The sequence below is a fragment of the Schistocerca cancellata genome, chromosome 11, assembly GCF_023864275.1.
Source record: "Schistocerca cancellata isolate TAMUIC-IGC-003103 chromosome 11, iqSchCanc2.1, whole genome shotgun sequence".
NCBI lineage: Eukaryota > Metazoa > Arthropoda > Insecta > Orthoptera > Acrididae > Schistocerca > Schistocerca cancellata.
In genome coordinates, this window is record NC_064636.1 from 52,942,013 (window position 1) to 52,957,377 (window position 15,365).

At 38.3% G+C, this 15,365-nt stretch overlaps 1 long non-coding RNA gene across 1 annotated transcript in view; it reads left to right on the forward strand.

The window, feature by feature from the left end:
* Window positions 1-274: 274 nt before the first annotated feature.
* The window catches only part of LOC126108909 (uncharacterized), a 39,557-nt gene continuing 24,466 nt past the window's right edge, over window positions 275-15,365 (forward strand). Inside the window, exons 1-2 of the long non-coding RNA XR_007523652.1 lie at window positions 275-307; window positions 8,500-8,589. This is a non-coding gene — a long non-coding RNA (uncharacterized LOC126108909). The remainder of the gene's footprint in view (window positions 308-8,499; window positions 8,590-15,365) is intronic.

Sequence of the window (15,365 nt, forward strand, 5' to 3'; positions counted from 1 at the left end):
CTGTAATGCTCACAGTAAGATAGTATAGCCTACCTTAAACTAGTGCTACGGAGAAACAACTCTTGATAACAATTTATTCCCATCATGTGTGCTGTTCAAAATTTTTTTATTATTATTTTTTTTTTTTCGTTATTATGAGACAGTGCTCTGACTCTTCACAGCATGCAGTTCGGAATTGAGTATGGCTGTTTTTAGCTGACTCCTTGTTTTTTCAGGTGCTTAGAACTGCAGTCACATGGAGTGGATCAAGAAACAAGAAATGCACGAGATACCTTGCACGAGATACCTGTTGTGCCAAGACTCCATGGTAAGAGGTTTCCTTGTATTTCTCATCATTGTCCATTCACTTCTGTGGGCAGCCTGCTAGTGAATAAATATAGTTCATATCATGTTGCTGGAAGTATGACTAACCATACTCTGCAAATCACTCTGAAACACTTTGCAGAGAGTATGTCTCTCTTGTACCAGTTACTGCGGCATTTCCCTTTTCCACTCGTGTATGGAACCCATGAGGAATAATTGTGTACATGCCTTTGTGCCCGCTGCAATGGGCCTTGTTTTGCCCTCACAATCTTTATGGGAGCGATATGTAGGTGGTTGTAGAATATTTGTGGACTCACTGCTCGGAGTTGCTTCTAGAAACTTCCTCAGGATAGTGTACATCTGTCTTAAAGTGTAGGACAATTGAGTTCTTTCAGCGTCTTCTTGGCTCTCTCCCATGGGTCAAAGAAACCTGTGATCATTCATGTTACACCTCTTTGTATCTCTTCAATATCCCTTGCTAATCCAATTTAGTACAGGTCTCACACACTTGAGCAGTGTTCTGAGATGGCTCAGACAATAGTTTTTCAAGCAATCTCTTTTGTAGTCATTGTCATGAACACACAATTTGAACAGTAAGGGTCCCAACACAGTTTTCTGCGCAGGGTTCCCACAAGTTCTGGAGGGTTGACCAAAGCGTCCGATCCCACCCGTCTGCTTTGACCTGTGACGTAAGGCTATTGTGGTGTGTGACGTCACGACGGTGCGGAATTAAGTTTGTGAGAGTGGCATGTTTGTAGGTGTCATTTTGATGCGATCGGTGGTGCTCTCTGGTGGTGTGTTAGGTGATGTTTTTGGTTTAGTTTGCGAGTGTGGCGTCATGTGTGAATTTTGGTAAATTGCTTTTTTTATGTGTTTGGTAGGTATGGATATGACTGACAGGGTCAACAGTTTTTGGTTGTCGGCTACGATGAGGGGAAGTGCGTTGCCTGTAATAAAATTTCTTCAACTATTCGGATTTTTGGATGAAGTCGTGAAGCGTTCAGTATGTCGTGAAGAAATGAGGCTTACTTAAAGTTCCAGCGTCTAGGACCAGGGACGACTGTATGTGGAGATGTCGTAAGGATAACAGGTCAAGGGAAGTGTTCGATCCCAATGTGTGACTGTGAATGTTGGTATTAGTATTGGGAGTTGTTTTTGAGCTGTATAGGTCAAGGGAAGTGTTAGGTCCTAATTTATGGGACTGGGAGCTGCTGTTGAGCTGTCAAGGAAATTGTCCAATTCCAGATGATATTGTGTTTAGTGGTATTTGGGGAGTTTTGAGATGGTTTTTTCGTCATTTTGCGTGGTTTTGTATGGGTTTGGGTGTCTAAATTTGTTTATATTTAGTTTGTCCCCACCCAAAAACCCCCTATTTCCCGCGCTTGTCCCGTTAGTGTCATAGGCTTTTTGTGGAATGTGTGTGTGTTTGTTTTTTGATGTATTTTTGTCCTCATAATGTGTACATAATGACTTTATTTGCACCATATCGTGGTTTATGGTCATTTCCGCCATATTTGTGACGTAATGGGTCAAAGTAGACCGGCAGGATCGGACGCTTCCGTATTCCCCGAGATGGTGGTCATGTGAGCATGAGTTGTGTCTGAGTGATAATGTGAATGTGTGTGTGTGTGTGTGTGTGTGTGTGTGTGTGTGTCTTGTAACACCTCCGATTTATATTTCGCCCCGATCTGATCTGATCGAATAGCAGCCCAATAACTATTATTAATGTGACCGTGTACCTAATGGGGCTGGCAATCGGAATTGACTGCTACGGAGTTGTTAATTTCCAGTTTGTCCTTGTCAAATGCTGTAATAATGAAATGTCTGGTAACAAGAAGAACACCAACACAGTTTCACTAATCAAGAACCTATATTCGTCTCAAAAACACAAAAAAGGAGGAGACAACCACTGCCTTCGTCATACATATCTAATTACGGCTAATCTCAGCACCGGCTTCTTCCTTTTTCATTATCGTCACACGTTAATCCAATCACTGCAATCCAACACTGCAATCCAAAATGATGTCAGCGCGGTAGACGTGAAACCAAAATATCAGCGTTAGAAATATCACTGATCACTCTCGTAATTATACTTCTTCACTTTCCCGATATTATTCTAGTACAAAGGGGTTAAACCGCGGTGATGGCCACTCCCTTTGTCGGTAAAGCCTTGCATTACAACAACTGGCCTCCACACACCTCGCCCCGCAACGTGGGACTGCTTTCAACTCTCACTCGCTTTCGCAACACGACACAATCGATTGTTTGCCCTATCGACCTGTGCCGAGTGCAAACTTATAGTAAGGGCCTACGGACCCCTTACAGTCTGTCTGTCGCGTGCTCTCATTTGCTGGCAAAAGCCATGGTGGAAAATGTAGTTTTGAGAGTGTGATTGTCTTTTCTACATGCCTGTCTGTGGCTCAGTGATCATCTTTACGGTGATTTTCCACCTATCCGTATTAGTATTGATTCTCAGAGTATTTTTGCAAGTTATCAGTTGCATGGATTGATCACTGCAGTCTCATTTCATCAACATGAGGTCTGCGACACGTGAATTGCTAGTCACATGAGTGCTCTTCCACGACAGGCCAAAACCGTGGGCCATTTCTGCAAGTATCTCTAACAGATCAGGCCTGCCAATCTGCAGCCTATCGGTTCCCACTAATGTGCAGTCTCTGCCCGTCGGGTCTAGTCTTACCAATCTACCCACAGGGGGATCTGTTTGTGAGTGGCATAATGTGGCATATTTTTGTGGTTTATCCAAGGACCCAGGACTGCTGTGCTCCTCGGCAGGCCAGAGGCCACAGGTGATTGTTTTAAGGATTTGTAACTGTCTCACTGCAAGTACATTGTACAGTGCGGTGTTATAGAGACATTTTGTTTATTCTAGTACATTTTGGCACTTTGAAAATAATTTTTATATTAGGAAGTATGGACGATAAGAAGAAGAAAATTGTGGCCATCATTGGCGGTTTGTATGCCTTGTACCCACCTATTTCTCAAAAGAAAATTCACACAATACCTGTAAAATAATAGACATAACACAGTAGGTAATAACTGACAATGACGGACGTAGTAGAACTAACATTGTATTTGTGGTCATGTATAGTTTAGGTTTACACAAGTCTTCCCTGTCTTACACACTTATTTCAAGAGACCCACTTTTTTGTGGTTATTTCTGAAATCGGTGAAGCTATTTTAAATTGTCTTCCAGCTCCAAGGAAATGTGTGTTTTTGTCACCAAACGTGTTTCGGTTTATTGAAATAAAATAACAACACTGGTCTTAATGAAACACATATACTATTTGTCTCGCTTTCTCTGTCGAAAAACAGTTCATTACAAAATATGTGTAATGTTAGTACTTAGGATTTTTGCTGATATGGAGGAGAAATACAGAAGTCCCTACGTTTTTTGTCAACTTTTGACTTTAATTACCCTTGACATCTCAAAATTTATCAGAGAAAAATGCTAAAACTTGTCTGGAAATCAGGGAACTTCACTTGGGGAAACTAGGGGCAGCCCTGCTTTGGTACTCGTGAAATCACTTCTACATCCGTTGATGACTTCATCCAAGGGAACATGATGTAGATTAGGTGACTCTTCATCCAAGATAATATGCTGTGTCCTCTCCACCAATAAATCGTCAATCAAGTCATAAATTTTGCTTGATACCCCAGAAGAAGATATTTGCAATAGTAAGTGTGTGTGTGTGTGTGTGTGTGTGTGTGTGTGTGTGTGTGTGTGTGTGTGTAGTACCAAGTGAAATGATTTTGGAAGTCAAGACACATTTTATCCATCAAACTGCTTCAAACTGTGGCCTTAGGTAGTCATGTGAGGAAAGTGTTAGTTGGGTTTCACATGATTGATGTTATTGGAATCTGTAATTTTTGACATGGTGGATGTCATTCTATTTGAGATAGCTCATTATGTCTGAGCTCAGAATACATTCTAAGATCTCAGAGATTTGGATGGTAGTCTTGTGGATCACATCTGGTACGCTTCTTGTAGACATGTTACTTTACTTTGTTCCAACCATTTTGTTTGACTGATCTTTTGTATATTATGGTTAAGACGTGCTAACTCAGCTGCAAATTCAGCATAGAATCGGGTCGACCGAAGTGTCCGATCCCACCCGTCGGCTTTGACCTGTGACGTAAGGCTGTTGTGGTGTGCGACATCACGACGGCGCGGAATTTAGTTTGTGATAGTGGCGTGTTTGTAGGTGTTGTTCTGATGCGATCAGTGGTGCTCTCTGGTGGTGTGTTAGGTGATGTTTTTGGTTTAGTTTGCGAGTGTGGGGTCGTGTGAATTTTGGTAAATTGCTTTTTTTTTAAATGTCTTTGGTAGGTATGGATATGACTGACAGGGTCAACAGTTTTCGGTTGTCGGCTACGATGGGGGACAGTGCGTTGTCTCTAATAAAATTTCTTCAACTATTCGGATTTTTGGATGAAGTCGTGAAGTGTTCAGTATTTCGTTGAAGAAATGAGGCTTACTTAAAGTTCCGGCATCTCGGACCAGGGACGGCTGTATGTGAAGATGTCGTAAGGGTAACAGGTCAAGGGAAGTGTTTGATCCCAATGTGTGGCTGTGAATGTTGGTATCGGGAGTTGTTTTTGAGCTATATAGGTCAAGGGAAGTGTTAGGTCCTAATTTATGGGATCAGGAGCTGCTGTTGAGCTATATAGGTCAAGGGAAGTGTCCGATTCCAGATGAAATTGTGTTTAGTGGTATTTGGAGAGTTATGTGATGTCGGTTTTTTTTCGTCGCTTTGCATGGTTTTGTATGGGGTTGGGTGTCTAAATTTGTTTATATTTCGTTTGTCCCCACCCAAAAACCCCCTATTTCCCACGCTTGTCCCGTTAGTGTCATTAGGCTTTTTGTGAAACGTGTGTGTGTTTGTTTTTCGATGTATTTTCGTCCTCATAATGTGTACGTAACGACTTTATATGCGCCATATTGGAATCGTGATTTATGGTCGTTTCCGCCATATTTGTGACGTCATGGGTCAAAGCAGACGGGCGGGATCGGACGCTTCCGTTTTTCCGTAGAACCTTACAGATTGTCCACATGGCTCTGCAACTCTTTCAGTTTTAACAACTTCTTCTATTTCTCAACAACATTGACACAAATATGTCTCACACACTTTCACAGTAGCATGAGAATTGGGGCATTACTCCTGGGTTTTTTCCTTTGGGTAGGAACATTAGAAAACTGCTTTCATTTTGCCATAATCAGTTTCACTTCCAGTCTCTTCCATGAGTGACTGGTCAAATACTTTGCTGCCACTAGCAGCCTATACATACAACCAGAATTTCTGAAGGTTTTGTGAAAGATCTTTCAGTACTATTGTGCTATGGTAGTCACTGAAGGCTTGAGAAGTGCACCTTGATAGCCAAAATTGTTTCATTCAACAACTCCCTGTCTATGCTTTGTTGTACACCTATTATGCAGTAGTCTCTTAACTTAAAACTTCTGGGCTGATAGGCCTTGGTTGATGTATAAAACTCTCCCCTGGTCTTTCGTATCTGACAGTGGGAGACATTCTCCGAGGTAAAGCAGCGAACTGCAAAGAGAACTTGAGGAAGTGCTAATTATATAGGCATTGCAGAAGGTGTCACTGTCCATCACGTGGAGTTGGCTTTGAGACTGTCTCTGATAATTCCAATATTCTTGATTGAAAGTAATCGAACATCACGCGTTCAGTGCAATGCTGACATCCAAATTTTACCCAGTTTAACACCTCCCTCTTTTTCTGTTAAAATTACTATGTTGTTTATCAATCTCAATAGCCTCTCTATAGATGCACGACTAATAATGTGTGGTTTTAGATATGACGCTTGTCTTGCTGAATTTCATTTCATGATTACCTTCCTGGTAAAGATGTCTCCTATGGTAGATTTATCCATGTGGCCCTGGCAGCAGTTCCTCTTATGTTCAAGACGGGTGTTAACACTTCTCTTTGTGGTACCAATATAAACCTGTCCACAACTACAAGGAATTTTATATACCCCCGGTGTAGCCAGAGGGTGTCGTGCATCTTTTTCTGATCTTAAATATTCTTTTATTTTACTGGTGGATCTGAAAATAGTTTCCAACCCATACTTGCTTAACACTTTCCCAATGCGATCTGTGACCTTACTAATGAACAGAAGATAAACCTTTCCTGCGGCTGTTGTTCATCGTTGCTCTTGATTCTCTGCCTAGAATGAAGTGCTCAATCCATCTCCTTGCTAGAATAGCCATTCTTTGCATAAGTCGACTGTAGATGTTCAATCTCATCTTTTAAATAAACAGGTTCATAAATTTTGTGCACCCTGTCTACCAAGGTTTTTATTACACGTCTTTTTTGTTTATGGTGGTGGTTTGAATCTTTATGCAGATAATGATCAGTATGGGTGGCCTTTCTATACACCTTATGGCCTATTGTTCCGTCCTGTCGTTTAATCTGACACTTCCAGAAAATTCAGTTGCTCATTACTATCCGTCTCCGTAGTAAATTGGATTTTCGGATTAATGCTGTTTAGATGTGTCAGGAAGGCATCCAACTCCTCTGCTCCGTGTGTCCATACTATGAAAGTGTCATCAACATAGCGATACCATCTGGTTGGTCTCTCACTGGCAGTCTGCAATGTCCATTGTTCAAAAGTCTCCATAAACAAGTTAGCCACAGCAGGACTATGAAGGACTGCTCATAACCACCCTGTCAATCTGTTCATAAAAGTCACTGTTGTATTGATAGTAGGTTGTGGTGAGGCAGTGTTGCAATAATGCCACAATATCGGTTGTAAAAATATCCGCTGTGCACGAGATATCTTCGAGAGGGGAGAGTTTTGAACATAGACTACGGCCTATCAGACCTGAAGTTTTAAGTGAAGACAATATCAACTGTGAAAGCCTACATTGTATGAGCAGTAGTCTCTTGTTTCTTTACGTTAACTGTCTGCCATGGAGGGTCCCTCCCAACAGGAACTGTTCTGCTAGGTACATATCTATCCCGTGCATGGTCAAGTTTTCTTTTAACTTGAGCCATAGTTCTAAGTGCTCCTGTCCTGCACATATAAATCATTCCACTTGATTTGGCTGACCTTTGTACTTTGCTAATTATTGTTGCTACAGCTATTTGTGCTCAGTGAAGCCAGTTTGTGTGGACATTCGCAAAGCATTTGATGCCAATAATGCAGTATAATAAAAAAATCCAATTAATTTTTTATCTTACATGCAACAGTGAATAAAGTATAGCATGTGTTGAACCTCACATGGGTTAGAGGATAGAGTTTGAATCTAATGTTTAGTAAGTTAGGATAAATTTATAATGTACCACTAAGTGGTTAGCCGATATGTTTGCGTAAAAGTTGCATTTATTTTGATCTGATTGGCTTCTTATTAAAAATCATCTTTAATGTGCAATGTAGAATGAAGATAATTTTTAAGTGAATGTTTATTTTGTGGTTAAATGTTACAAAACAGATCTAGGTAGTGAATTATCACATTGTATACGTGCTATGTAATAAAACTTGTGACTTCTTTATAAACATTATATGTTTGTTGTGATTTAAAGTAATTATTTTGAAAAGAAGCTTTCACTGGTGTGTGCGGTAATTTTCATAATAATCTTATTAACAGTTAGAGTTAAAATTAAACATGTAAATGAGCCCTGAGAGGGACCAACAGCGGATGATTTTGATTTCAGACAAATCTTACTGGTAAACATTAATTAATTGTATGCATGTACTGTGATTGATTAAAAAATTAATTTCTCTTTTGGCAGCCAACTTGTAGTAATGTTAAGAGGTGACACATTTATTATTCACATGTTTGTTCAAAGCTGCTACCAGCGTTGATAAATAATGTTTGCAAATTTGAAAGGAGATTGCTGAAAATCAGAGCAGTTGTCAGTATAAATTACAAGACTACACTTACACATAACTTGAAATACAAACATTGGGAGGGTGGTCACCATTGGCAGGGATTTAGACACACTGGATGCCATAACCTTTGTTACATGGCAGCCTACCAGCGCTGATGGGATCAGCCTCACCAGCAGGCTACTTGTGGACACTCTGGGCTTGCCAAACATGTTAATTTCAGCATTCACATTATACTCTGTTGTGGGAGTATTGTGGTAGCTTTATTGTACCATGTACCATTTGAATTTCAGTGTGGATAAAAGTGCTTTATTGGAACTATTACAGGGGAAGTGACCAGGTTGGGATGAATTTGAGCTGCAGTACTACAACTGTGATCCTAAACCGGCTCTGTGGCAGAAATGGAGGAAAGCAGATGTATGTAACATTCATTAAATACAGTAATAGGGTGGGTCAAATCTATCAGTACAAAATAAGCTTAAGATAATAGCAGTATAAAATTAATTGAAAGTTCTGGAAAGGATGAAAGCCAGTTCTATAGATTTGTACATCAGTCGATCTTGGAACTTGCAATAGAGCGTAGCGAGAGATGCTTTATGAACTGTTAGATACCGTTGAAGGAAGCTTTTCAATATACCACCCGATCCACATTACACTGAATACGGTGTGTAATGAAACATCTATTGCTTCATAATTTTTGATTAGATGCTAATGCATATATTATGTACACAATATAACTAATTAGCTTACCTGCCTCTCAAGGTAAATGTAATTAGCCAGAATCTGTAATTAGCAGTAGCATTACTTTGGACTCAGCAATGTGATGAAGGATATAGGAAAACTATGTGACTTTTGAAACAACAATTGAAGATTTCATAACTATTGGCATCAAATTCCAGCTTGTAACTAATTAGCTAATTAATCACTAAAATTTGATTATTTCATGTAAAGCCAAATTAACAATTATGAAATGTTTCACGACATCAGGTGTTATTTAACTCATGTCAGATCTTAGGGAATCATGTTATCAAATATGCCAGACTCAGAATGCCTGAAGTTAATTTTGTAGTTACACCTTCTAGAAATTGCCAGTATAAACAAATGACCTTATTAGCATTCTGACTAAACAAAGCTCTGAACGATCTCACTAACTCTAAGGCAATCTCATCTTCTCCAGAGTCCTTGTTTCGGCTTGGATCTTACAGTGCTCTGTCAAATTCTTATTGCAGTATTGTATCTCCCATGTCATCTTTATCTACTTAATCTTCCATTTCTGTAGTATTGCCTTCAATTTCATAATATTCATGCTAATGCCATCTAAATTTAATCAATTAAATTGGAAAGATGACTGATACCCAAAAAAAACTGATTCCTCAATTTTGCTATGTGGCTTAATATTTACTTTCTTACAATTCAATTTTTGAGAGGAAATTATTGTGTCCATCTTTGATACGGAGTCTTTTTTCCAGTACATTACCACTTATTTGTACAAGTAACACCATTACTTGCTATGTAGATACCGGAACTTCTCAATCCCTGAATCTATTTAGAAATGGTGGTTCATGTTGTTTTAATTTTCTTTTGAACTTATTGGTTCCCAATTTCTTGCTTTATGTTACTTGTATACTCTTGCTTCAAACTTCACTCTGATTCCTAGAAAGTCTACATGAAAATTATTTTTGTGCATTTTATTATAGTTGTATAGATCATATTTGAGCTGAGTCTCACTTTTGTTGTCAGCAGCACAAACCATTATGGAAGAGATGTGTTGAGAAATGAACACAGGAATTTGAAGACCTTTAAAACTGCTTCCGAAATATGTGTAGTTGCATGCTTCACTTAGTATTCTTACTGCTCACTTCTGCTGAACAAATATTTTATTTGTTTGACGTGCACTGCATCAGAAGATAATCCCAGATCACTGCAGGGAGTGAAAGCACAAAAAATAAGCCATTGCAGGCTTCCCCTAGAGAAGCTCAAATATTGTGCATCAGTTAGCACACCAGACTCACATTCGGGAGGATAACGGTTCAAACCTGTGTTCGGCCATCCTGATTAAGGTTTTCTGTGCTTTCCCTAAATCGCTTAAGGGGCTCCGGAACGCCCTATACTTGCAATGTTAAAATAACACTTATAAATTACATCTTTCTTCACAAAGTATTTGAGGTAGAAAGTTGAACTTTTTACAGATTATTTATTGGAATATGGGCTACAACTTAACACAGAGATTTTACAAAATTTTAGTTCAGTTATTAAAGATGATTTTTTTTTTTCAATTGTAATGAAAATTCACAACATTTTTTTGCAATTTTTTATTTATATATTCAAAAATATACAGTTTTTTGGAAAAAGGCTGTGTTAAATTATGCAGAAGGTACTGTGTAACATTTACTGAAAGTTTGAAACAAATATGTTTGGAAGATCCTTAGAAAACATGTAATTAGTATGAGAAAATAAAAGTTTTGGGAATCGAGCGACAAAGATTGGATTAACTTTTTAGTGCATTCCAGGTCCATAGGAAGGATTATCTTCATCCTCTGCAAACTCCTCCTCCAGCTTCCTCTTGTTCCTCCTCCTGTTTACTCTTGCTTGTATTTCTAGACTCTTTACAGCCCTGTCTGCAGCCCGAAGGCGTTCCTTGTCTAAAACAAGCATCGCTCGTACCATGTTAGAACCTATCTTCATTCCCATATTTCTAAATACCTTGCACCTTACAATGTTGCCATCATTGAAAGTCGCAACAGCATCATACACACCAAAGTGAAGTGTTTTTATTCCAACAAATACAGTCTTGGTGATTCTCGACCATATAACACTATTTACACTTTCATTGGGTTTTTGAGTTTTTCCGTGAATACACTTTTTCAACAGTTCAGGTGCTGCTAAGTCTCTGAAAATAGGTTTTATCACCTCCATTATTGCATGAGGCAGACTATGCTTATGAGTGTACACTTCACCAGTTAGCAATCCTTTGTTATATTTACACCAACTGTCTTCTTCTTTGGGACACAAGCTATGTCGGGGATTTTCATCAGTTGAAGAAGTATGAAAAAAAAGAGCCCAAACAGCCTTCTTCATTTCGTCGACACTTTGTGTATTTTGCCTAATAGCCATTCCATAATAGTTCTGTATTTTGTCAATTACGCTGTCAGTTAACCTTCCCTTCCCATCCAACCCTTTACCATCACTGAGTTTTTGTTTTTTGTACGAAGCTTTCAGTCGCCGAAGTCTTGTTCCCATTCGCTTCTGTACGTGTCCAATACACTCAAATTTCTGCACTACAACATCATCACCATAGGGCTTCAGTCCTTGAACATGTTTGAAACTTTTAGAATCACAGTCACCAAGGTAATTAACATATCGCAGTTTATCACACGAGTCAGAACGCTGGAATATACTGGCAACACCAGCCACTTCCATTCCTCCACTACTGCCACTATAGTTAGCTTTGCAATTATTTTCATATGTACCTTTATATTTTTGTGGACATCTACAATACTTTGATATTACTGCTACATCTAAAACTTTCCCTGTATACATACTGGTGGCAGATACTACACCATGAAGAGATGTGTGTCCCCGTTTATGCCAGGTACCATCGAACGCTGCAGTCAAATCTCTGTTACCATTATTTTCCATTACTGCCTCTTCCACAGCGTTCTTCATAGATTCTATACAGACATCTTCTACTTTAGACCGTATTAATTTATTATAGGTCGTAAACTTGGTTGGGGGATTTGGAAGATTCATGATGCCACAGAAAATTGCACCTGCAGTAGCACCCTTACGAACTGAACGCAAGGAATAAACAAATCTAATGTTGTGTTCGTAGATTTTGTTACCATTTTCTTCAGTTGCAGTTACTGCAACACTGTTCCAAAAGGTGGTCATGTATGAACACTTATCACATTTCAGTTGTATTTCACTAGCAAGTCCTACGTGCTTTATTATGGAGAGTTCCAGACCAACTTCACTACAATGAATGCATCTTACACAGTTTGAAAAAATTCCTTTGAGAACCGACATATCAAATATTTCATTCACATCCGATTCGCCCATAAAACATTCATAGTTTTCACTCATTGAACCAAGCTTCTTCTGTGAAGTATTTTCTTTCCCACTTTGACTGCTATGGGCAGGTGTACTTAAGAGGTTAGGTTCACTCACTTGGTTATCGTCTTTATTGTTTACAGTAATAACACATACCTTTGGCTTTCCAACATTTCTCCTTTTCTTAAAAGCCTTCAGAGGATTTCTAATAACTTTACTTTTACTCATTATTATACTTCAACAAAACAGAGACTCAAGAAACAGAATTAATTACGAATATTTTCGAGATAACGACAGAGTAAGTAAACATGAAACAATCGACAATCACACCAGCAATATATATTGAACCATCACAGGTTAGCCACAACACATACGTTATCTCACGTCACTAAAATGTACCTGATGAACACTGACGTTAATAATAACACCATTTGACAGCAGTTTAACAGCGCCACAGTGGGTCACACCCATGTAGAACACATTTCAAAAAAAATTTAAAAATAGTTGTAGTCTTCGGAATTGAATAAATTATATATCTATTAAAAGGTAATAGTCTGCAGATTCAGAAAACGCAAAAAAGTAAAAATTGAACTTTTCATGATTTTGAGCCTTTCAGGAGCCCCTTAAGGCAAATGCCAGGATGGTTTCTTTGAAATGGCATGGCCAACTTCCTCCTCTATCCTTTCCCAATCCGAGCCTGTGCTCCATCTCTTAACAACCTGGTTGCCAATGGGATGTTAAACACTAATCTTCTCCTCCCTTCCATGTGTAAATAAAAGGATTCAGTGTGTCACATTAAGAAATCCTGGAGTGTGCACAAGGAAACAGCTTCTTCAGTATGGGAATCAATTCGGGTGTTATGCTGTTCTTATTACCTGTAAATGATCTGCCGTCATTAATGAAGAAGGTTCAACACTAGACAATGTAATTTTATTTTAAAATTAGTAACTGTTTCTCTGCACATGGAGAGAGTTTAGCTAAATCACAATACATGCAATTCAGTACTGCACAAGGCCTGCCACATCATCAGAAATAATTCACAAGGCGAAATCAGTAAATGGAATGGAATATTGGGAACCTGATCTAGAAGTCACATGTTTTATAATTAAACATCAAATCTCAGCAGTGTTGCGTTACGGATAACATCAAATTTTGGAGATGAAAAATGTCAGAAAGTTCACATAATTTTCCAATTGTCACATACTAATGTTTGACATCATGTACTTGGGCAACCTGTTATTGAAAAAGAAAGTGTTTGGTTCACAAAAGCATGTAGGAAGGATAGTGCATTGTTCACTCTAGAACCTCTTACAACTGTTTAAATATTTAGGCAATTTAGGCATGGTGGTGACAGTTTTACAGTACATTGCCTCCTTTAATATGTTTGCTGTCAATAAAGTTTGAAACAACAATTACATTCGTAAAATATAATATTGGAAGGATAAGTTATTCTTCTCAATAACCCATGGGAGCACAAAAGCAAATGGATATCCCCAAGCAAAATGTAAGTAACTGCAAGTACATGCTTGAAATATATGGGCACAATAAAATTATGTTTAAACATGAAGTGTTGTGTTTACCTGCCAGCTAAATTCACATTAACATCTTTTGGCTGCAGATGACTAGCAACCAGGACATGATAATGTACAAATGGTCTTGCAGGAGTGTATAATATGAAATTTAAGTAGTGACAAAATCAAAAACTGTTCTTTAGGCCTAATTTTTTGCAGATTTGGTATCACTCAAAATATATTCACATTTCTAGATTTGAACAAAGAAAACTTGCAGGTAATGGAACATAGGTGTTGAAATGTATTGTGGTGTGCATAACAGGCAGATCTTATATACAATAATTTACACTGCCTGAAAATATTTGCACAGCCTATAAAGTGCTCTCCAGATTCTCCAGAAAAGATTTAAACAGTATTTAAAGAGATAATGCATGAGAAACAAGCAGGATATATGAAGAATTGATCCACCACAGATCAGATATTTGTTCTAAAATGAATTATAGTGAAATATTGAAAATACAACGAAACAGTAACAATATTGTTTGTTGATTTTAAGAAAGCCTACAATAGCATAAACAGAGAAAATTTGAGAAAGAAAATGCAGAGGTTTGGAAAACCAAAGAAACTTACAGATCTTGTAACAGTTTTACCATGAAAGTGGATAGAGAGTATTTCATTGCCTTTTGACACAAAGATGGTAATCGGGCACTGATATGGATTATCACCACTCTTGTTTACAATAAGGCTGGGATGCATTGGATGCAACAAGTGAAGAAGAAGAGGTAACTAGTGTAGGGATAAAAATAAATGTACTTGCCTTTGCAGCTGATGTAGCATTAATTGCTGAAAATCTAGGTGTCCTGAAAATATTGGCAAGACAGCTCGTTCAGAAAAAGTTGAAAGAATGTAAAAGACAAAAAAAGGGGGGGCACCTTTTGCAGATCTATAGCCGCATTTTGGAAGAAGCAGTACAGTTTAAATATCTTGGTGTTGTAGTAAATAACAGAAATGATGAAAACAAGTAGTAGAAGAGTAGACAAAAGCAGCATCCAGAACATCATATTGACTCAGCAAACCACAGCAATCTGAAGTTTTTAAAGAGGAACCTAAATGGGAATACATAAAATTATAATCGGACCGGTATTGTTATGTGGGGCAGAAAAATGGGGAGAAGATAAGTATACAGAAAGAAAGATGAAGGTTTGGAAATAAAATCCAGCACAAGATATTTGGATAGATCTGTGAGTGAGGAGACTGGAAAAAGAAAGAACAGGGAGCTGAGAGGGAGGTATGTTATGAACAAGAGACCAAGACAAGAAGACTGAGATGAGCCAGTGTAGTGATTTTTTTCATGTATTGGGTGTTTATGTGTACTAGTGCTGTTAATAATGCATCGTAAGAACACACAAGGCTACACAAAACATTCACGGCAACTTCTTATCGTGGGCAAGTATTATCATAATTTGATATTGTTAGGGCTTTCAGTATTCAAGTGCCCAATAAATAAATCACTTTGGAATGTCTATATAGACATACAATTAAATTAGTAACAGCTCGGTGTGAAGCAGCTTGGTCTTTTACATTTAGAAATATCTCAGGGTTGTAATTCAAGTCTTTTCACTTGAATGATAA